Source organism: Spea bombifrons, chromosome 1 (assembly GCF_027358695.1).
Source record: "Spea bombifrons isolate aSpeBom1 chromosome 1, aSpeBom1.2.pri, whole genome shotgun sequence".
Taxonomy (NCBI): Eukaryota; Metazoa; Chordata; class Amphibia; order Anura; family Pelobatidae; genus Spea; species Spea bombifrons.
In genome coordinates this window covers 104,030,383-104,054,803 of record NC_071087.1, presented here as the reverse complement: position 1 = coordinate 104,054,803, position 24,421 = coordinate 104,030,383, and positions in this window count along the sequence as shown.

Below are 24,421 nucleotides of genomic sequence, written 5' to 3'. Positions count from 1 at the left end.
TATGATCACAGTAGTTTATTTTAACATCTTATTTTGCTAATTACAATATTTGCATATATATATGTGTGTGTGTGTGTGTGTGTGTGTGTGTGTGTGTGTGTGTGTGTGTGTGTGTGTGTGTGTGTGTGTGTGTGTTCCAACCAATCACACAGCAGTATTCAAATTGTGTGATGATATATAGTTTCAGTTGAGGCAGTTGGAATTTGGTAGTCTCTCTGTGAGTAATAGTTACCCATTGTACAGCGCTACGGAATTTGATGGCGCTATATAAAACAATAAATAATAATAATTTACACATCTCTGTTTACACGGTACTGTTTTTAACCTGTTATTAACCTACACCAGTTTACCCACAACTACTATCTGAGTTTTATCAGTTCATATGCCTCATTAGCATAACAAAATATTAGAACAAGGCACTAATTGTGTAGCTAAAGGAAGCTATAATTATACATGCTTTGGTAGTTCTTCTGGTGTACAAAACCATTGTCACTTCCATAATAAATTGAAGTTGATGGGGAGAATTTACAGTATCGTCATACTTATTAATTAACTATTATTATTATTATTAATATTTAATATCTATTAAAACTTGCTTAGTACCATGTGCCATCTCTGTAAGACTGTGAGTATTGCATGGTGATACCAGAGAAGTTGACCCCTTCATCCCACCTTCTGGATCCTCATGCCCCATTATCTGCCCACCAGTTAAGTTCACATTTAAATGGAAAACATAATGGCATACAGGCGTACCAATCCACTCAAAGACATCAAGAGTGTTTTTACGACAAAACAACTTTAAAAAATGACCTTAAACAACCAGAATGAAATGGGAAAAACAAAAAATTAAACAACTGATCGCTCTAATACAAATTAGAATAACAAAAATGATAATAGTCAAGAGAAAAGAGTCAGATCAATAATTTGTCTTAAGTGCAGTTTGGGTACTTTGCTAAAGTATATGACATTAATCTAGCCCACGTACCACACATGGTTGCCTGGATGCAGGCTATGTTTTGATCTGCCTGGCTGGTGCTTAGTTTTCTTAGTGCCTGCTGGATCAGATGTCATTCTGAAACTTGCTTTTCATCTTAAAGAGTCATCATGAGTAGGACAATATGCTGGAGACCATAATTAATTAGGTTTTGTATTCAACATTTCCTGACCTTTGCTTAAGTTTGGGTTCCCCACTTGATCATTGTGCCCCATGCATATTAAGGTCTGATGTATGCCGATAAGCAAATATTATTCTCTACCCGAGTTATTTTGTCACAGGTACTAACGGCCCACAACCAGTTTCCTTAAGCATCTATAATCTTTATCTTTAGGATAGAAAAGGCCAGTGTGACGTAGAAGTCAACGGATAAAGTAGGCAGAAAATAGGTAAAAATCTAATTTGCACAGTACTTATTTTTATAACATTTGTATATATTTCTTTCAGTTGTGCTAATATGTTGCATTTATTTATATATGATCATTGTGTGCACAATAAATGTCAAATTTCCAAAATGTGAAAAATACACTCATGAAACATATTTCAGAAAATGCAAGTTATTATGCACATTTTGAACAGCATTCCCCAATCCATCATTTATTAAGATATGAAAAGTTAGGAGGAGCGAAAAACCAACACCACCAAGCTGCAACATATTTACCTTTTGCTGTTCCCTAGGCCCAACCTAAAGCAGCCCAAGTCTCCCGACCCGCAGCCTGCATCTTCATTGTATTAAAAGGATCACCGGGATATGACCTCATATTGCAAAAAATGCAAAAATATCAAAAGCCCAGAAAATTTCTGTTTTTCTCTTATCAATCTTTTCCTTCAGACGTGATTCCATAGAAGAACAAGAAGGAAAATAACATCTGATTCATTATTTATGTATCTGTGTTTAATGCAATGATTTACAGTCCAGTGAAAATTGTCCTAAAGGAGTTACAAGGAGCACTGATGAAAAGGTTAACATAGTATAATGGAAACATGATATTATGTTGACCATGGTGTTAATACATCCATAAAAAATTAACACACTTTTGCTGAGTGTTGTTGCCATGTAGCATGGTGTGCGTGTATCAGCATAAGTCATTTTTCTGTGGAAACCTTAAAACAGGGATTCAGCAGGGATAAGTTTAAAGGAGTCATAGCTCAGCTACAGGAGCAAATTGTATAAGCCTTGTTTTGTAATTTGTGTAACTAGTTTTTTGGGGTTTTTGCTGTAACAAATGCCCCCAATGTCTCCCAAAATCTGAAATGGCCAAAGTGGAACATTTTTATTTTAGTGGGCATATGACATTATCAGACATTTTTATGTGACTTTGTGGCCAGGGCTGGACCAGAGCTGCACTTTAAGGCCAGTGGCCACCAAATGACATATAGAACATGCAGCTGCATGTTACGTATTTATACTCACGCAGGAGCAATATCAATAACTTTAACCCCCTTTGGGCCACTGACCCACCAGGCATTTGTCAGTTATTTATGTAACTGGATTCGTTTTACGTCATTTATTTTATTAGCACATTTCCTGCTGTTTCTATACACTTCATGGTTGCGTTAAGGATGCCGTGAGACACTCATACCCAACAACCATTCGAGGTTCCGGGAAAAGAGAGACATCAGAGGAGAAAAGAGGAACAAAGGGACTTGAGTCCCAAAGAAACATACTAATGAAGTAAACAGTGATATTTACCAAGTAATGTACATAACATATATATAATTAGCATTCACTGTGGTTTCACAGAGATACAAATATATGCCTGGTATTTGCCGGTTCCCTTGGAGATGGGAGACATTGGCGTTTTGTGGTGGGACTAACTGTGTGGAATCAGGCTAATTTATATGTGGGAATGTTCCTTTTGTAGCTCCACAAGCTTTATTTAAAAAAAAAAAAAACATAAATCCCTTTATATGCATATGAAAAATGCAAGGATTTGTGCCAGGGGAAATTATTTCTCTCAGGTTACCACAGATTTTAGAAAATACCCCCGCCAGGTTCCCACCAGTTACTAGAATTAAGGTAGCTGGCAGTGTGGAGGGATAATTCTTTTTTTTTTTTTTAAAGTCTGCTTTCCACTTTGCTACTAAACTATAATTTTAGAAATCATGGCAGTCAATCAAGTATATAAAGGTAACAGGGGTTACCATGGTGCTCTGTGAAGCAAGAAAGAACAAACATTTTTAGAAAACGCACTTGAAAAAAAGGGGTGGGGGTGGGTATTGAGGCGATTCTAAAGCCAAAAGAACTCACGCAAAAAAAAAATTATGAGGGAGAAAAAAAATATGATTTTAATACTGGGTAAATGACTGCGTTTGACGTATATGTATAGGTTGTTCTATGATTTACAAAACATGATTGTTGAAGGCAAAATGAGTTACAAGGATAGGGAGGTATAAATCCTGGTATATCAATTATATATATATATATATATATATATATATATATATATGTTTGAAGCAGCCAATCAATGGCAAGAATAACGGAATCATGGAGATTACCTCTGGTAATAGTTATTTTATTTCTTTTCTTTTAACCCCTTAATGACAAAACTGCATTGTTTTCAATGGGTTTAGGGACCGCCCATTGTCCTTAAGGGGTTAAAGAGTGATTTTCAACCATAATATCTTCAAATCAATAACTCTGGTTGAAAAACAAAAAGTACAAACTATAGGAAGTTTGGATAATCGTGCATCGACATCATATTTCACACACTAAACCAGCTTGTTTTACATGGAAAATCTATTCTGAATAATTAGAACAGGTTTTAATATATGCAACAGTATGTTGTATACCGTGGACATGCAGACGATGAGCGGAAATTGAATACGCATTATAATAAGCATTAGCAAGAAAGGTCATTTTGAGGGGTTATGACATTCTTTTTAAATAAATAAGTTTATGTGGCACTGCTGCCTAGTGTCCCCAATTAACACTTGGTCTCTTTTCTTTACAATGGAGCTTAGTCATTGACGATTTTCAGCAGTGTCATATGAGGCTGGCAAATGGGTCTTTATTTACTGTTTCCCCTGTAACCCATCTGTACAGGCATACGTGTTCTTGTGCATCCATCTGGCCTTATTGCGTATGAAGCATCAGAGAGCAAGATGGAATCCAATCCCTATGCAACTTAATTTAGTTTGTGAGAGTATAATGCAAAACATGCACCAGTGTAACCAGTACCAAATCCTAAAACATAATTCAAGACTCTTATCCCAATAACAAAGAAAATAAAACAAGTGAATTGAGGAAGCACAAAACCCAGATTCTGCGTCGCCAACAGTCAAAGGTCCTCCATGTTGTTAGAAAAGTAGATGTGATTTAATATTTATATATACACATATACATATATATATATATATATATATATGTATATATATATATACATAATTAAATGAACCACATTTAGCCTATGAAAATACCTAAACATTTTTCACTTATACAAAAATAAATACACCAAATGCCCATGAAAAAAATTAGCAAAACTCTGCACTCTAATGGGCATTAGTAACTCATGTCCTGATCTGACCAAGCGTAAATATTAATTGCAAATTATACTGATACCTTGGCCACAGAATGCATAGTTCCAGGTGAAATAAGCATATGTAACACAGAAGCAATGAGCCTATGAAAAAAAATATTCCAAATGAATATTGTTATAAACCGATACATATTCACAACGAATTTGGTAAAAGCCCACACATAATTTATAATTCATAGTGGAAATAAGGCAATCAGAATAAGGCATACGTATGGATATTAATGAGAGAAGTCTGGTGCCTTATCTTCACTGCAATGCAGGTTAGTGGGTTTTTGTTTTATTAACTTAATCTTTAACCTCATATTTGACGGTCAAGGAAGTTATATGTTGCAAAATTGCCAGCCAGAGCCAGACTGGGAATTAAAACCGGCCCTGAAAAAAAATTGAATACCATCTCTATATTTCATGGTGCCATTTTTTAGCACACTGCACGTGTATTTTCTGTTTAGAATAGGTACAAACCATGCATATTTAAAGTATATATGAAAAACATATTAGTCATAGATAAGATGAAAACAGATGGTTCCTAATATCACTGTGGTCCATGGCATCAGTATTTAGTATGAAAGTAACTGTTTTCAAGTTTTTTTAAATAAATCACTGAAAAGAAAGTTATTTAAAATAGGGAAATCACTTTCTTAGTAGGTAATAAACATTGCAAAATAAACTTGTAGCTCTCCACAAAAGAATATGTAAGTGTATATTGTTAGAAGGGCTGTGTGTTTATGTAAGCATGTTTAAGTGTACGGTGTTGGAGTGTATGTGTGTGTGCATGTATGTTTATATGTGTAAGTGCATGCTGTTGGGGGCTGTGTGTGTGTATGTATGCATAACTGTTTAATATTAGAGTGATGTGTATGTATATGTAAGTGTATGGTGTTAAAGTGGCTCTGTATAATTGTAGGTTGTAAGACTGTGTGTACGCATGTATGTGTACGGTGTTAGTGTGGGTATGTGTATATGTATGTATGTTTATGGTGTTAGTGTAGTGCTGCCGGTGACCATGATCACACCCCCAACATCCTAATTCATTCCAATCTTTATCCCCCAACCACCATATTCATGCCCCATCATTTCCATGCCTTACCATTATTACCCAATATTGTACAGCAATCATCCCCTTCCATCTTCATGCTCCCTAACATAATTTTTCACCTCTATGCCCACCCATTATTTCCCCCCCCCATTTTAATACCCTTCTCTAAGCATCCCCATTCATATTTATACAATATTCAGCTGTTATTTTCATTAACTCATACAATTCAGCATATTTCTCCCCTTCACCGTCCTCAGCCTATGAGTCTGGCAGGCTGACTGGCAGACAGGCAGTGGGAGCACTTATATGTGTGGCCACATCTGCCAATTCATTGGCACGGAAAATCTTTTCTTCCTGCAGCTGCATTGGCGGCCATGGCCAAACTTACAATTAGATGGCATGCCTCAAGAGCAGGGGAGGCGGCCTACCAAGAAATCTCCCGGTATCCTGGTAGGCCAGTCAGGCTCCGTTGCCAGCACACTCTGCCCTGCACTCCTGGACAGATTGGGAATGTAGCATCTTTTTATTTCATATTTTGTCAACACTAATATGCTGGGCTGCATTTTTTTTATTCGGGTAGACTCACCTTTTAGGGTAAATGTAGATTAGGACTTCAATACCTACTGTGTAGAACCACTGTTTTTAAAAGGACCACTTGGGTGGACTTGCACCATGAGCTTAATGCTGGCCAGCCATCTCCTGGATTCTGACAAATCCCTGTAACCATTTGCATGCAAAAAAAGTTAATTTAAAGCCCACACTCGGCTAGCATATGCATTGAAGCGATTGATGATGACTGGAACGTCCCTTTAATAGAAACAGACAGTGAGGACATTTGGTAACCCAACTGTAATTAGGGTGGTATTTATTCCAGGACATATACATTTCACATTTTGCTGGCTAGCACATATAAAATATTACCTTGCAGGATGTGGGATGCATAAGTGAGTAATAGATTCCATTCTGTGAATTTATACATCCCACATACAGCAGAAGAGCACTTTATATATTGTGGACCATGTACGGAAGGGGGCAGAGGTGGGTGATGTGCCCAAGTGCCCACCTTACATGAATAGCCACCGAATAGCATATACCTCTATTGATTTAACAGCACTCCAGTCTGGCCGAGAGATCAGAAGATCCCCCAAGCCGCCCATGTTCCCCACTGCCCCTAAACAAAGCTAATTAAAAGGTTGCTGTGCAAACAGCAATTTATAAAGCATTCCATGACTCTGTGGCGCCCTGAAATAACAGCATACCCCTACTCAGCTAAAACTTTGCACATCTGCACTTACAGAAATGAAGTTAGGTAAGTAAACAATGGCTGATTGTTTTATCCGAGTCGGCTCGGTGTTTAAGCATGTATAGGCCTAAGCAGCCTCAGGTGGCAATTCTGGCAAAGATAATAAGCTCTGTTGATTCTGCAAAATGGGGAAATACAAAATTAATGATTTATTCATGAAGTGATCATACACAAAACAGCAGGAGCAGTTTGTCTAAAGTGCTGCTAATCATTCTGAGACCAATGTTTCACACCTAGCAACTATATTTAACAATTGAGCCAATTATGACACTTAGTCATAAATAAGCGTGTGTCCGAGAGAAGGCATAGAGGGCCTAGCAACATGTATGTCTCCTCACACCCAGCTGGTAAACTGCACTGCTCCTTGTAAACAATTAATGCTAATATAATTCATACTTCCCGATACTGATCAGGATCTCTAGACAATACACAGTTCTGGATTATGTTGTTATGCATATTGCATTAAGTAATCATATACAATAAAGGCATTGCGACATCAGCGAACTATCGGTGACTAAATTCAGATCTCTCGGTGGAAATACACATGATTATTAATATACCTTCCTGAGCTGAAAGAAATATCATATTATTTAGAGTTACCAGTATAGGAAATTTTCTGTTGCATTTAAGGCCTTTTTATTTTATACCACATTGACTTATATCACAAATGCATGATAGAGACTACGACTAAAATCAGCATCAGGTAGGGCTTGAAAAGCCGTAAAAAGCCCAATATTAGACTCCATCCTAAGACCTGGTAGACTTTACTAACTGGCAATAAAAGTCTGACGTGTTAAGATGATTGAGGGCTAATTTCTCTATTTTGTGTGAGTATTCGATTACTGTAGTTATCTGTAATAGGCGGTAATTGCCCTGTCTAGCGATTAGCTCCTACTCATGTAACACATATAGCAGTACTCCACGATTTTTATGGATCAGAGGATACAACAGCAATCTGTCAGGAGCAACTCTACACCATCCACAAAACAAAACAGTTTGTCCTGTCACAAGTGTTCAGGACTGTCCAGGCCCTTTTTCCCCAACCTCCATCCCCTTTTTGCTGGCGATGGAGTGGGCTTACGCGACAAGTGATCTCTAAATACCTGCCCAAAATGCAAAAAAAAACAAAATAACAAAAATCAAGGACCCAATACTGTAGTAGAGGCACCATAAAGGTGAACAGTGGAAATGATTGCCTTTCCCATAGCACACAATTCTTTCAGCCAGTAAAAATTCTATCCGTTACTCTTTAATGCACATCCAGCTACGATAAATGATAATCCTCATCTAAAGCCCATAAAAGGGGACTTTAAAAAAAATGGCCAAGTAAACTTAAATACATAACCTCACAAAACAACAAAAAATCCAGTTCTGTGCAGGATGGATTACACCATATCCATTGGTGACCCATGAGCTCTTATGTATCATTCGATTAACAGCCAGTGAATGATTGTTGTAACTGCAGTGTATATATAGTCATGTGCATTTTGACATCACAGTCATTTCATTCTGACCTCACATGGTGTTACTCTGGCAAGAAATATATAATTATGCTCAAGTCTGTTTTAAAATGGAGATAACATTTTGAGGATTATGTCTCTCGCTGAGTCTCAAATACTAAGAGATTTTAGACCAATGAGGGCCCTAAGCGATTGCCTTACCTTTTGATATGTTAGCACCACCTCCAAGCAACCCAGTCGTGAGCATGGATAATTATGTTCATTTTAAGAGCTTTTTTGTTTATGGAAGGTGCAAGTTATAACCGAAGGCTACGGCTGCTGCCACTTTTCTATTATTTTTCATATAACTTATTTTTAAACAATTGAAAACTTTTACATTGACAATTGCAATGGAGGGTGCATTTAAATAATAATCAAAAAATCCAGTCTTCTATTTAATGTCCAAGTTCTAATTTAATATAAAGAAACACACAACTGCCTAAAACATTACTCATCTGTAAATTCTTCCTTGATTACAAACGCAAACGAGTACATAACACTTCATTTGTCAAATAGCAGTAAATTCAGTGCTCAGATACATTAAAGCAAACATATTAAATTAGTGACTCCACCGAGAATATAAACTAGTGTATTGTGTTCTTAAATACATATATTAAGAAAAGACCCACATGCAAAACAAGCTCTGCTTTGCAGGAATAACAAGAATTATGCAAATGTAATTTGCAACATTAATTTTGGCTTGTCAATTGAATCCATTCAAAGATAAAAAGATTTCCGTGCCATGAATATTTTTGAGTCTGTTTAATACATTTAAAATAAATATTTAGCAGCTGACAGAAGAAAGCATGCCCTCCACTTTGCAAATGGTACTTAAAAACAATCATTTAGCTTTCTAATGAATATTTACCGTAGAGGGCAGGGATTTAACTCTAGAGAAAATTGTCCATTGTGATGTTTCCAAGCACCCACTGTATTGGCTTTAATATGATTATAATAAATACAAATTGGTGTATAAGTGTCTCTTGAAAAGAAAAGTAAATTCTAATAAAAAAAAACAAAAAGTTAGGAATCTTTCTTTTTTTCTGTCTCTTTTTTAACAAACACGTTTTGAAGTTCAGAACAATAAGGAAAGCCACCTTGTGTCTATATAATGAGAGCAGTAAATGTAACTTACTGTATTCACACATTTTATATAATCATTAATTCCTAATAAATTATTTCTTCCATTATATTAAGTTACTATTTGGCAGTAGGTGGCTGACCCTGACTGCCATTGCAATGCAAGATAGGATTTCATTAAAACAGGAGACTAATTGAAAAAAAAGGTTTTTCCATTTTTTTGTCACATATCTATTTTTCCATTTGGTAGACTGTTGCCTTACTTTTCAGTGAAATACAGCTAAAACAGCTATGCCACTTTCAAAAAAAAAAACCATGGGCTATTGGCATACATGGGAACTCATCGGGTTTCAACTGGAGTCTACAGGTGAAGCCCTGGTTCCCCCGCAACTCCAGGTCAGTTTCTTTTTTCTCTGTGCAATGCCTTCCCCAACCCACTTTCCTCCCACTCCCCTTACAGAAAATGCTCCATAAAAGGGGGGAGAGCTCCGGGAAGCCTACTCTAGGACGCTCCTAGGTATGGCTATAAGTATGAACCTGGGCCCTGGAGAAATTACTGTGTGTGCTCCGCCATTAATCCGGGCCCTGATTACAGTATTCTACAGTCTTAAAAGCAACGATAATGTGTTTAACAGCAGAAAATAGTAGAAAAGGGGGGGTTAAAGGTTTAAATAATTTGTCCAAATTATAAAGACTATTTTTCTAAATGCTTTACCAATAGTATAAATACCAATTAATAGGTCACATGAGTCACCTCTGTCCTGCCCTATTCCTCACCCCCTAAAACAAAAGTGCAACATTTTCTTTGGACAGCTCTAGTTTTTAGAGGTATGAGTGTTCTCTTTTCCACTGAATAAATACTCGGTTTTGCCCAGTCCCCTGACTACATTCCCCAAATTCTGCAAACACTAGACACCTCTCCCCACGTCTCTATTACCTGACTCTAGTACTTAGCAACGTTTGAGTTCTAGGAACTCTAGATTTGTGAGTTGAGCTAGTGCGAACATACATGATTTCCAGCTTTTCCAGCTGTTTATTCCTATATAACTTTTTGTATAAGATCATTAATATGCATGGCTAGACAATCCCAAGGCCTGGCTCAACGATTCAGATCCACGTAGGGTATAAATAAAACAAAGCCTTCACCCCTTGGTTGTTCTCCCGCATTTCTTAACTTCAAGTATAAAGTGGCCAAGATCAGTACCAAGGATAGCTCACTCACATGTCAAATAATATTACATTACAATAAAGCTACTTTAGAGGATAGCAGAATTACAATACATAGCATTTTTACATATTCATACACGGTTGTTTTTTTGTTACTATGTGGCGTCTAATTATCATGTTGTCATCAAACATTTTTAACACTGCATGCACATGCCAAAAAAGGCAAAATTTAGGTTTTGGCAAAGGAAAACTAAAGTGAACCGATTGCACATCCTTTCACATGCGCCCTATTTATTACAAGCAAAAAATAGACAAATTCCAGTTCAAAACAAAAAAAATGATATTTGCATAAACTTCCGGGATTTACATAGTAATAATTACTGTTTACATCAGATTCTGTTTTTGTACCATTTATATCTTTAAGTTAGGGGTCCATGCAGCTAATCTGCTGGGTGTTACACAAATAACTGTAGCAATCTGCAGAAATGTTTCCCGGGGGCAATACAGACATTTATGCCCCCTGTTTAACCCTTTCTGTGAGCAGTCATGAGCATGCAGAATAGTGTGCGTTTCGGTCTTGCCCCAAAGGCAAAGTCTACTGTACAATATTTGCTTTTATCCATATTTCCGCATGGATTTTATATAACAAAATGCTGACATTCGAGTGCCCCTATCTCTACGGCTCTTTTTAGAATCTTCTGAATCACACCATAATGACAGTTCCAGGGAGAATCGCTGTAAGCAAAATAACATTCAATCAACTATTTCTTGGAAAATACCAATAATGCTATTAGAAACAAAGCATAGATGCTGGTCAATAGCTTCAAAATAAATTTAATATAATGGTTTTCATTAAGAGTCACCTGCTTCAAAAAAAAGCATGCTCTTTACAAATAATTCACTTAAGCAACATACAGAGACAAATCTGATATTTACCGTATCCTGACTAAAACATTGCACAAGAATGGTGTATTCATAAACTAACTTTTCAGACTTATTTATTCTAGTTTTCAGACTAATATTTATTCATAGAATGTTTTTTTTTCTAGCTATTGTTCTCCAAAAGTTAAGTAAAATATCATACACACATAGGGGTTGCTATGCATGGTTAATGTAGAATGATATTAGAAGAATGACTTGCAGGGCACAAAAAATTTGCTCAATTGTAAGACGACCCACAAAATGTAAATATTAATTGAGAAAAAAAAACAAAAAGACTAAGACTACCCTATAGAAATAAAGTTTTACTAGTAAATATTAATTCAAATGTAGACTATTTTTTATATTTAATAAAAACTATGATTGTGAAAAATGCATTTGCCTGAGGCTTGCCACTCTGCCCACCAGATATGCCACTCTGTCCATCAGATATGCCTTATACCACCCTGGTATGCCACTCTGCCCCCCCAGACTTATCAATGCATCCTCAGGCTTGCCCCCCCGTGCTCCAGACTCCCTGGTGTCTAGTCGGGGCAGCCGGTGGACATCTGCGCAATGCGTGTAGACAACCTCTGCTGCTGCCTGGGACTTCCACCGGGGCTTCTATGATGGAGCGCAGGAAGTTCATGTCACGCCAGCGCTCCGTCATAGAAGCACCGGCAAAAGTGCCAGTCCTAATACAAGTACGTTCTACATAAAGTTCAAGGTCTAGAAAGTGAATACTATAGCTGTTATACTTTGTATTTAAATTCATACCCCAAATATTATTCCCGAGATAGCTGAGAAATCTTACAGTATGTAGGGTGTGGGTAAGAGCACCACTTCACTTTTTTGGGTTCAGTATTTTGTTAGTATCTAATCCAGATTCTTTCCTTAGCACATTAAAAATAGAATATAATTCACCTATGACAGGGGTGGGGAACCTTTTTTCTGCCAAGGGCCATTTGGATATTTATAACATAATTTGAGGGCCATACAAAATTATCAACTTAAAAATTAGCCCCTCAATGTATATTTATCCCACCAGGCAGCCCTCCTATTAGTAATGAACACACCCTTGCTGACCGACCCCAGCCAGTCCCACATTGTGTATTTATACCACCCAGCCAGCCCCCCCTTTAGTATCATGTCAGCCCTGGCATCCAATTGCATCCACAGGACCTGCCTAGCACTCAGACTGAGACTGGAAGCATAGGACTTGCCATCTTTTTCCCCAAACAGCCTCCCCGTGGCATCTTTGCCTCAAACAGCCTCCCTGTGTCATCCTTGCCTCAAACAGCCTCCCTGTGTCATCCTTGCCTCAAACAGCCTCCGCTACGGGGGATCTGTATCCTAATCCTGCTGCCTGTCCGGCGCCCGGAACTACATGTCCCAGGTGTCGGGCGATACGAATTGCGCATTCCTGCGCTAGACCCCGAATATAGGCCCCACCCCCACTTCAAAGACTTAAAGTGGGGGGGAGAAGTGCGGCCTATATTCGGGCAAATACGGTACTTATTTATTCCCTCATCCACAGATACTCATTCACATATACTACTTCACAAATATTCCTTCATTCAGATACTCATTCATTCACGGATACTAATTAATTCCCTCATTAACATATACTCATTCACAAATATTCGCTCATTCAGATACTCATTCATTCACTCAATCACACAATCTCATTCATACATCCGCCTTCACTTCTTTACCTGAACTGCAGATCTCTATTGTGCTGCTCACAGACTTCCCCTGGGGCCTGCTGGTTTACTCTGTGCAAACAACTACTGTTTTACGGCCAAGGGAAGCAGGAATGCATCAGGGCCGTGTGACATACCCTAACGTGACTCCGGCACAGGTAAGCAGAGGGCCCCTAAAGGGGTGGGCCCAGTCACAGTTGCGAACCCCCGCAACCACAGTTGCCCCTTTTTCGCCCAGTGCGCCCGACCAAATGATTTTGAGGTCCTTATACGGCCCGCCGGCTGGACATTCGGCACCCCTGACCTATGACAATTGAAGTTTATCAAAGATGAAAATCTATGAACTGTTTTCCACAGGTTCTATAATAAATTACATGTCGCATCAGTTAACACAGATATATGTTTCTGAGTTTTCATATTAAAAAGTAAAAATCTCTTTGGTTGTTCACAGTTTAGTGAATCAACCCCTGCAATAAAATATATCAATAGATAAGTCTACTTTTTTGTTTGTGCGTAGGTGTTTGATGTAATTGTAAAAGATGTAATTTGCTGTTCAAATCACCATTTATTATCATAAGAAAGAGTAATTTACAAAAACCAGCTTAATTTACATCAATTAAATATCAAATATTTAGCTAAAACAATGAGGCATAAATGAGTCAGAAATATGTTAAATACTGAAATGAACAATAAGAATTGGCTTTAAAATCATGAGACAGTAAATACTTTTTTAAAAAAATGTGAATGTATTGTGGCTTCACGTATGAACGTATTCTATTGTTCTATAAAAAATAACAATGTTACTTGTGGGATTCTATAAAAGAAATGTATAGAGAAATTGAAATTCACTAGGAATTATATTTTGGGGACAAGATATAAAAAAATCTAATTGAAATTTACTTGAAATAATATTTTGTGTTGATGTAACACAAGTCGTCCAAGTCGTCCAAGTTATCAATAAACTTCACTTTATTTACATGGCTGGGGGAACTGGAAAAGGAGGATATAGGTGATTGTAATCTGGGACATTTGGGTCATTACAAATTCCACAAGTGCTTTAAATAACAAATGTCATTACACCACAACTGAATCCATGTGCATCTTGGAAATGTTTGTTTTGGTGAATGTGTTTAGACCTGGACTGGATAGTGTGCATGGCATGTTTGTATTCCACAATACTAGGCCACTAAATAAGTGCACACAACCAGTTCTAGGCTTTCTGGTCCTTTAGATTAACTTTTTCACCTATTCCCCCTTAGTGCCTACTATCATAGGGGATATGTGGTTTATTTGGCCCTCACTAGCTGAGAGCCCAAGATGGCAATTGGTTCTCTCTTCTGGGGCAGAGGGGCTGCTGCCCCTGGGACCTGTTACCACCAGCTCTAGGCCTAGGCCAGAATATACCATTGTATCATGTTCACGTAGGATACCTGTGTGCTATCAGGATTGGGGTTTCCTACGTAAGGAGGCAGTTATACTGCTTGGCACAACACAGCTGGTTCTGATATAGCCCTTCTTGCATGTTTGTAGAAAGAGGTTCGGCAGGAGGACACGACATTCCCAACTTTGTGGCCATTTTATAGCAATTTATGTAATTAAGACCCTTAAATGATAACAAATATATTGATTTACACAATAACATTTATAAATACAATTTCTGTTGTTTAGCTTTTGAGGCTATAGGACACTGTGATACATTCATACCCAGCAAATATTCTAGAACAGAGGGACATCAGGGGAAGAAAATACATGCCGAGTTTCAAGATCTGTTCACTGGGTAATTAACATGCTGGCTGTTTGAGAATTTTAGAAAAGAAAAAAAAGCAAATTAATTGTTACTCTTTGTATGTTATTTGCAAACACGTGCCTAATTACTTCATTAAAATTTAAGAGAATAAAGTATTTACGTTTTCATGTTTGCATGCCGAGATCTCTTTCTCACTATGTTGATTTTGTATTTAATTGATGACTTGTAATTCTTTGCAGCTGCCATTAAAAACTGAACTGCGTTATGTCAGCCAAGAGCTGGAATCCTGCCACTCAAGTAACAGAATAATGATCACCTTGTCACTTCTCATCTGCGCTCATTCTTCACTCCGTGACACATACTCTGCAAACGGCAAGTTATTCATCTACTTGCTCAGGAAAGTTGCAGCCACGTCCATTTCCATGGCCTGGATAAGGAAAAAGGTATGATATAAAACATAAAATGCCTCTCACAGAAATGCTGAAAAATGACAATTCAGTATAAATTACTACCATTACAAGAGCTCAAAAAAATAAAATCAGTCTTCCCTACTTACACGCCGTACACTGATGCCTGTGCTGATCTGTGATTCAGAATTAAACTATGGCTTTAGTAGGGTTAATGTAGGGTTCTGCACCAGAATACCATCTGCTTTAAGGTTGGTGCATCTCACCTGAATAATGGCTTTCTTAAAGTGGATGCATCTCAGATTCTGCATTCAGACAATGGCAACTCAAGGTGGTAACTCTACTTTTACTATTTACTGTTTTTGGAATAGGTGCACCTTCATCCACATGGGCACCATGCTTCGCTACAATTTGTATTGAGGACTTTTGTAAATTATTGTTAATATTTAAAATATGCAGAGGTCCCACTCGATCACGTGATGGTTTGCAATCTATAAGGATTGCTACCATCAAAGGAAGTAATTCACGGGACATAAGGGAGATTACCTGGACACAAATTATATCTGAGACATCTCAGTTTAAGCACTGATTATACTACAAGGGAATCCAAATGGACCAAGTGAATCTTTGTCTGAACTGTTCTTACAATTGTTGACAATTGAGGGAGAATGAATTTTTGCATCACAATGTATTATTACATCTAAGCATAAAATATTTGATGCTGGTCCCACATAGATTACCGATCAAAAATCAGTTACGTATCAGTGGTTCCTTTCAGGAAAACTTTAACTATGTATCCTATAAATTGTATACAGCCAAATTAAGCATGTTTATCTGATCTGCACATTTGTAAAGGTAATTTTGTAAAATATGTTTAACATTTTAGTAGTTTTCAACTTATTTTAACTTACTATTTCTCAATATTCTGGTAGAATTAGACAGTGGGGCTCAGGTGCAAGCACGTTGTTCAGTCATTTACATACTTGAAAACATTAAAACATCCATTGTCTAAAACCTGTAGCTTGTCCATTTAGAATCCGAGGTCCCAGTGACTTGCACCTGCCCTTTGCATCCTCATTGTGTATTAAAAGAAGAAGAAGAAAATATTAGCAATATATGCTTAGTTTAAAAGGGGGGAAATGCAGAAGTCATAATACCTGCTTTAAAAAAAAACAAAAAAAACATTTTCTTTTCTAAGACATTGAGAACTACCAGGATAAAACTGATATGATGAGGTTATAGACCATTGTGCCGACATAGAGGCATAGTTTTAGAATTCCTACCAACTCATCATGAGCCAACTCGAAAATAAAATGAGAAGCTCATCTTACATAGCAATATAAATCTCATCAATATCCAGCTTTTGGTGAGCTTAATTGTGATTGGGGCCACTCCATTCTGACCTTGGATTACTTTAATTGGAGTTCCATGCGCTTTGCTCTGAAGCATTCATAGCAGGTCATGTAGTTCTTTTAAGTGGGGCACTATCTCTAGCTCACAGACGTACATAAATAAATAAGGAGATTTGTTAAACCTAAACACCATCTCAGGTGTCTTTTGCATCGGAAAGTGATATGATCTGAAAATGTGCAATGGGCTAGATTCTGTGCCATAAACAATTCAGTTTTACAATTATTGAACACCTGGCGCACGGAAACTGAGATGACTTCTTCCTTTTCATGAGTATTAACACTGATTGCCCACAGAGACTCTATAGAGCATACCAATTTTACCTTATTAGAAAACCAGTTTTGTTTATTGCTATGACTTAGTACAGAGTAATTATTTTCTATTGGTTTTTAATAGGTAAAGTGTTTATATATTACTACCTTATTGATTGTGGGACCCATCTTGTTTTCTACTGTTTTCTACTGTCATCCTACAGGCACTGATTCCTTTAAAGGAGAACTTCCACCTTGGGATGAGCCTAGGGTCACTGATGCCTGAGTTTTGCCCTCAAACAACTTACCAATGCCATATTTTTCCTGAGCTTGTCAGTGCCATTGTGTCCCCAAACAGCTTGTCAGTGCCATTTGTGGGCCCAGACAGATCATCAGTGGCATATTTGCCATTCAAACAGCATTACACTAAGTGTGTCAGTGGCATCCAGTGCTCTGACTTTAAATATGCCACTGAGCGAGAGGAAAGAACAGAAAATTGCGCCCCCTCATTATATTTTTACAGATGTTATTTTGAGGAAAGTCGATAAATAAATCTCACTATCTCACCCCCCCTTTCTTATTCACTTACCTTACTGAAGTTCTGTGGTGGGAGCACGAGGCCTCTGTCTCACTGCTCCAAGACTTGTCCAGCACCCAGATTGCAAATATAGGACTTGCCCCAACCCCCAGATTGCACTCCTAGGACTTGAACAGCACCCAAGTTATAGCCAACAGACTTGCCAGCACCCAAGTTGCAGCCACATAACTTGCCCTATATGTTTCTCTTTTTCTCAACTTGTTGCTTCAAGGCCTGGATAGCTTGTCATCATTAAGGGCACAATGAAGTTTATAAATGTATCATACAGGATAATGACAGGGTGGCTGTGTGCCAGCTGAAGATCAGTAGAAGTTGTATAATGCAGCAGGACAATGACCCTAAACATCAAAATAAGTCTCCTACAGAATGGTTTAAAAAAAAGAAAAGAAAATCCGACTTTTGGAGTGGCCCAGTCATTAGAGATGCTGTGGAATGACCTCAAGAGAGCTGTTCACACCAGAACCCAGAATAGGACTGAGCTTAAGTAGTTTTGTAAGGAAGAATAGTCCAATATTCCTCCTGAATGTTGTGTAGGTCTGATTTGCAGCTGCTGGAAGCACTTGTTTGAGGTTATTGCTTCCAAAGTTATTACCTTAAGCACATTGTGCTTTTCTATACTTCTGACTTAGATGTGAGATCACAGTTTATGAACAAATAATGCACAAAACCAGGCCATTCCAAGGGTTCACTTACTTTTTCTTGCCAATGTAATAGCCATGTATACCTTTTCTCCTTGCTGTTAAAAAACTCAATGTGTGTTATTTATTGGCCTTACCTTGTGTTCAGGAAAGAACATATGGGGTACTTGGGTGGGTAAGTAGACCCTATCACCTATGTATCACCTATGTGGCAGAACAGTGAATAGCTTAACTTGTCCTGAAAAAAAAAAAAAAAAAAAATATATATATATATATATATATATATATATATATATGTTTAAGTTTGAGTTTGTTATAGTTTGACACCTGAATATAGCTATAGTAAAACATTGGTCCGGCCTCCCAGGTAAAAAATGCATCTTGGCCCCTGGCACTCAATGGGTTTAGATTCTGTATGAATAGTGCAACAGTGGGTATTTACAAAGTATTTGATACTGCCCAGTTTTTCCTAGAATTCAGAAATAAGGCAGGTGCATACGGAAACTAGAGCTGAATCATACTGTTAAAAAAATCCATAATTAAAATGTTTTCTCTAAAGTAAAGCTCAACATAGCCAGTACCATTATAATCTTAGTATTGTAAGGTGGTGATTCATTTAAAGATGCTATTCATTCTCATTCGTTTAACTGTTGCCATAGAAACACGCTCTTTTCAAGTACTGGGTAAATTGTTAAGAAGTACATCTTATTTTGATTATATGCTGTGGCCTCTTGTAAGTAAATACTTTATTATCATAGTAAACATTTCATATGTTTTGCTTAGTAGCTTATCCATTAAAATCCAATTTTGCATTCCTTCTCCAAATAATTTCCACTAAAATGGGATCCAAAAGTCAAATGAAAAAGTATCAAGTAAAAAAAAAAGGTTCGTTTTTAAAGCTTCAGTCCCATTAATTATTTTATTTTCTCTTAGATCATTCCAGTAGCATTGGCCATAACATCCAAAACATCATTAGCACAACCCTACTCATTTGCTAAAAAAAAAACAGGAACATCAGAGAGGATAATACTTACATCAGATGAAACCATTTTAAAACTTTGACAGAATTGTCCTTTACAACTGAACCCCCTTGCAATGGTTATACTACCTGTCCTTCAGGGTATTTATGCAAAGTTAAATTTAGTAACGTTAAATAGACAAATTAAGCTTACCATTATCATTTGCATATATTTTTTTATAACTCTGCTTGTAATTTGTATACTAAAACAAGCGATTTGACCATACAACCAGTTAGTATGAGTTATTAGCATCAACAAATGTCTAAGGAATGGCTGGCAAGTATTTCTTATCCCATCAGTCTTCATCTGCTGCCCCAGTCTGCCAGTCCATCCACTGGCTCCCCCAATTCCTGACCCTTACCTGCTTAGAAACCTCCTGGTAACTGGGTTATACTCACATAGGACAAATGTTTAGCCGTCTGGGCTTAGCTCCCGTCACGATCTTCTTTCCTCTGAAATTAATAGTTTATAACCAGAGGAATAATAATAATCGTGGCCGGTGATGTATTAACTTGTTGGGCCGCCCTAACTAGGGCAGCACCCCCAGCCGCCATTCTCCACAGTCGGCATCCCCAATACAAAGGCGATGCATGCCTTAAAGGGAAGCATCCCCATTTATTGAGGTCTATGGTGGCTGTGCTGAGCTGGCACAGCCTCCATAGCGTAAATAACTCTGGGTGGGGGGGGGATTAAAGATCTCTCTTGTAACCAGCCCAGAGGCCAGGATGCGTCTTTTATCGTGGCTCCACAGAAACAATTGCGAAGTGTGCTAGCTAGCCTAACCAGGTAAACATGCAGTAAAATACCATATATTGTACTACAGGTCTACCTAGCTATATTATTATTATTAGTTCTTGTTACTGGGACATTCAATCCGCTACATTTATTAAGGTGTACTGGAGTCCATAGGTGTTTATGCAAAAGATCACGACCCTTCACCCCAAAAAAATTACAACTATAGTGGTCAAATAGCAAAATCGGAGATCCATTTACTAAACGCTCATTAGCATTAGTTGGATGAAATTATGACAGCTGACTCCATGAATAAGAATGTGATCTCATCTAGAAGTGGAGGTCCCAGGTAGGATGTGCTATATTGCCACCTTGTAATTGCATTGATCTACGTTGAGGTCATTTGAAATATCTGAAGTTTCGATTTTTGTTATAGGCTCCCTTTAAGCTTTCATTCTGACAATCAGGAAAACAATAGTGCAAAAATATTACATTACAATTTGCTTTCTTTATCTACCTAAAAAAAATAAAAAAACAGAGAAAAAGACAAAAATTGAGACATGGATTTTGACATATATAAGTACACGTGACACATTCACGCACCAAAACTATAGTACCAGGGATGCAAGCCTTCCTATTGTGCCTTTAGGTTTTTGGAAAATGAGATATATGGGAAAACAAATTATATTAATATATATATGTGTGGATTTTTTTTTTGTGAATGCAGACATAAATTACATCCATTTTAATCTTTTAAATGGTGTCATGATGCGACAAAGGGTAAGAAGGCATTCACAGCTATTGTCACTTCGTGACAAATCTCTTTTTCACATTCATCAACCTCAACTAATTATATTATTAAAAGCCAATTAACCAGAAAGAGAGCCTTGATAATTTAACCCTTAATAATCAGTCATTCGGAGCTTAGAATTAGTCATCAAGGATAATATCTTGGCTTTAAGTAAGAGTGAAGCATTGCATATGAAATATAGACTAATTATTCTAAAAGCAGTAATCAATTTGAAAAGGACCCTTCAGTGATAATATCACCTCATTACAGCTATCTCGGTAAGGTCCCTGTCCATAGGATCTATTTTTTGCTTAAAAGAAAAAAATCCCTATCCTTCCCCATTGGTTAATGCACGAAAAACATTTGAAAAGTGCTCTGTGCTGAAAGGGATAGTAAATAATTTTTTTTCAGCCTGAAAGTTGAAGTGGATTGATTAGACAGAATTTTGTTCTGTTTTATACAATAAAAAGAGATGAACTGTACGGTTAGCTGAGCCAATTTGTAGAGCAACCTCTTCTCGTTAATTGCCGCTAGACTAATGTAGAAGCGCACTCCAAGGTAAGTAGAGAAATCCATTTACCAAACCCCCGAAAACACAAACACTGGATTTTTTTTTTCCATTACCCTTCATATTAGGCCCGCTACATTCCACCTGTGACCCTAGGTTTATGAGGGCAGTGCTCTTTTATATAATTTAGTATCTTTATTAAAGGTCCACTTTAAAAATTGTTCAGATTGCCTAAGAACATTAGAAAAAAACATAATTAGCGACATAACCAAGCCCATTAATTCCCGATAATGCATCACAAAGTAGAATTATCTAAAAAAAAAAAAAAGAAAAAAAAAAAAAAAGGTCCCATAAACCTTCATCTGAGTAAATGAAAGCGGAACGGCATATTTTCTTTATTATAACGTTCAATCAAGCCTCCCACATTCTTGGAGGGGTTTAAATGGTAGAGGCATTTTGCTTTAGCAAGACTATTGTTTATCTGAAATTAAAGTTAAACCTATTCAGTGCCAGAGAATAAAAATGGCATTTTGTTATGTTTATCCGATAATAATATTTCTCTCTTTTAGGGTACTGCCACCAAAACCTTTTTTGAAAAAGGAGGAGGCTCACACATTATATATATATATATATATATATATATATATATATATATATATATATATATATATATATATATATATATAGTCCTAGTATTATGTATCTGTCAAGAACCATGTTGACCAGAAAAATAGATATAGCCGTAACAATCCAAGAGGAGATGAAGTCTTTAGTCAAAGTTGAAATGTTTTATTGGCTCCATACGGAACCAGATGTTAAGTCATATGAGCTTGTGATACATTAAAGCTTTCAGGTTTTCATCTGAAGAGCAGACCTTCTTATATTGAGCTCTTATATTAACCCTACATCTTTTCTGTGTTGGACAAATAAATAGCATCACCTTAAACTAGAAATGCCATGTCCGCAATCAAAACTTCAATAAAAACCCAGTCAATGGGCTGGACTTGGTAACCAAAAAAAAACGTATCTGGTAATTTAATACATAAAAGTATTATTCTTTTGGCTACAGTGGGAAACTGAAACTGTGATACTCAGTGAATAAGTTACAATACATCTCTCCTTTTTATCCTGCAAATTCCTATTGCAGAGAATTGTATTGTTATTCAATTAGTTATAATTCATTTATCTCCTGTGATTAAATAGAGACCAACTGCCATGCCTACGTCTGTCTTAAACTAAACTAAATTCACTTTCTTACCTTTGTCTCCACCACTCACGGCAGGACCCTCTTTCTTGGCACACACTACATGAAACAGAGAACATTGTGGAGGTGGATCACCAAAGAAAGATACCACATAAGTGGGCAGCAGTCACATATATGATTGTACTTTAATTCACTTTAATTGACCCTTGGTAACTACCAATGTGAATAAATCCTAAGGAGATATTCAGTTCAGAAATCCATCTGAAGAAGAGACCCTGAAAGCTTGTGCAACATCTTTTTTTCTATAATGAAAGGAATCTCCTTCTAGTAAAAACTCTTTATTCTTTTGGACCAATGCAGCTATATCTATTTTTCTTCATAAAGTAGTAAAATAAATGGACATGCCGAGGATAACTTGTTGTTCTGGAAAACTAATCGTTAGGGGCCCACAATGATGACAGAGGTCCCTGAGCATCTAAAGAGATTTCTCATGTAGAAGTATCCATGAAAGCTGAGAGCATCAAGTACCACAGAGATTTTCACTTCAATCAAAGAAAGTGCCAGTCATAATCAAAGAAACAGATGTAATTGTAGTGTCCTATACTAAAAAAATGGTGGCAGTTGCTTCTTCAACACTAAGTTCTTTTTGAGTATTGTAACTATGGCTCTGGCAATTTGTTCAATGAATTTGGGTTTCTCATTACATAGACTGGACAATGATCAGCCTTAGCCTAGTACCAGCTGTCTTTCTGAAAAGGATTTCATATTGGTTGCATTACAGCCATTTCGGTAGTCCAGTAGTTATTGAAGCTGATATATTATTGAAGGACTCCGATGTACAGATATTAGTGATTTATGGACACCAGTGTAAGCATGAAGCCATTACTTCAGGGGACACTCCAGCGCCTCATGCAGCCTCTCCAAGGAAGAATGCATAATGAAAGTACTTTGTAAGTATGGAGGAGGTACTGCCTCCTCCATCCTCCTCCTCATTACTAAGACAATAACTCATTACTAAATTTGAGGGAAGGTGATGTTTATCTAAAGATCCTTAAAAGTTGTAAGTTCTAATGACTAGATCTACTTAATCCATCCAGTTGTGTAAAAGTAAACATTTAGGAGAAAATTCAGTCACCAGCTATTTGGCTTTAATTGCAAGATGTAGACACGATTCTTTGAGAAAATGAGTCTTATATTCTAGAAATGAAAGTGCCCAAACAAGAGGTCATTATTTAAAATCAGTGTCACGTTGCTTACAGTCCCAAGAGGTGTAGATATTCTGTATACCCATGGGAGTCAAGATGCATGACGTGTCCAATAACATCATGATACTTAATACCACAATTTTAGGAAAGAGTTGTATATGTGACAACCCAAGAATGCAGCTATATCCGTTCTTTAAAAAGAGATAAAGAAGGATGTTCCAGGGAAGTCCGAAGTTCATGTTCAGATTAATTATTGAGTTACTCTTCTTTTAATGGAAACCTGTAATTCTACCTCCTGTAAACAAATGCATGCTGGACTAGGCTAAGTCTTATAGACTCTTATCTTGTTCAACCATCACGCAAGGAGACAACTCTAAAATTATACTGATCTGTACTGAGGTCATACTTGTATGATTAAGCTTTCTTTAGAATGTGAAATGCTAGTAGGCTTTCTTTTTGTCCTCTGTTGTTCCATGTGCTGGTGGATAGTAGGCCGTTGTTCTTGACGATTGTGTTCCTAATGCTAATGTGTATTCTTAGGGTGTTAAGGCCAGATCTATTATGATTTATCATTCAGAGCTTGACCTCATCCCCGATACCAGCTCTGTGGTATACCATAATGTCCTTTATTACACCTTAAAGGGTAACTCAATATACTAGGGTAACTCATTGC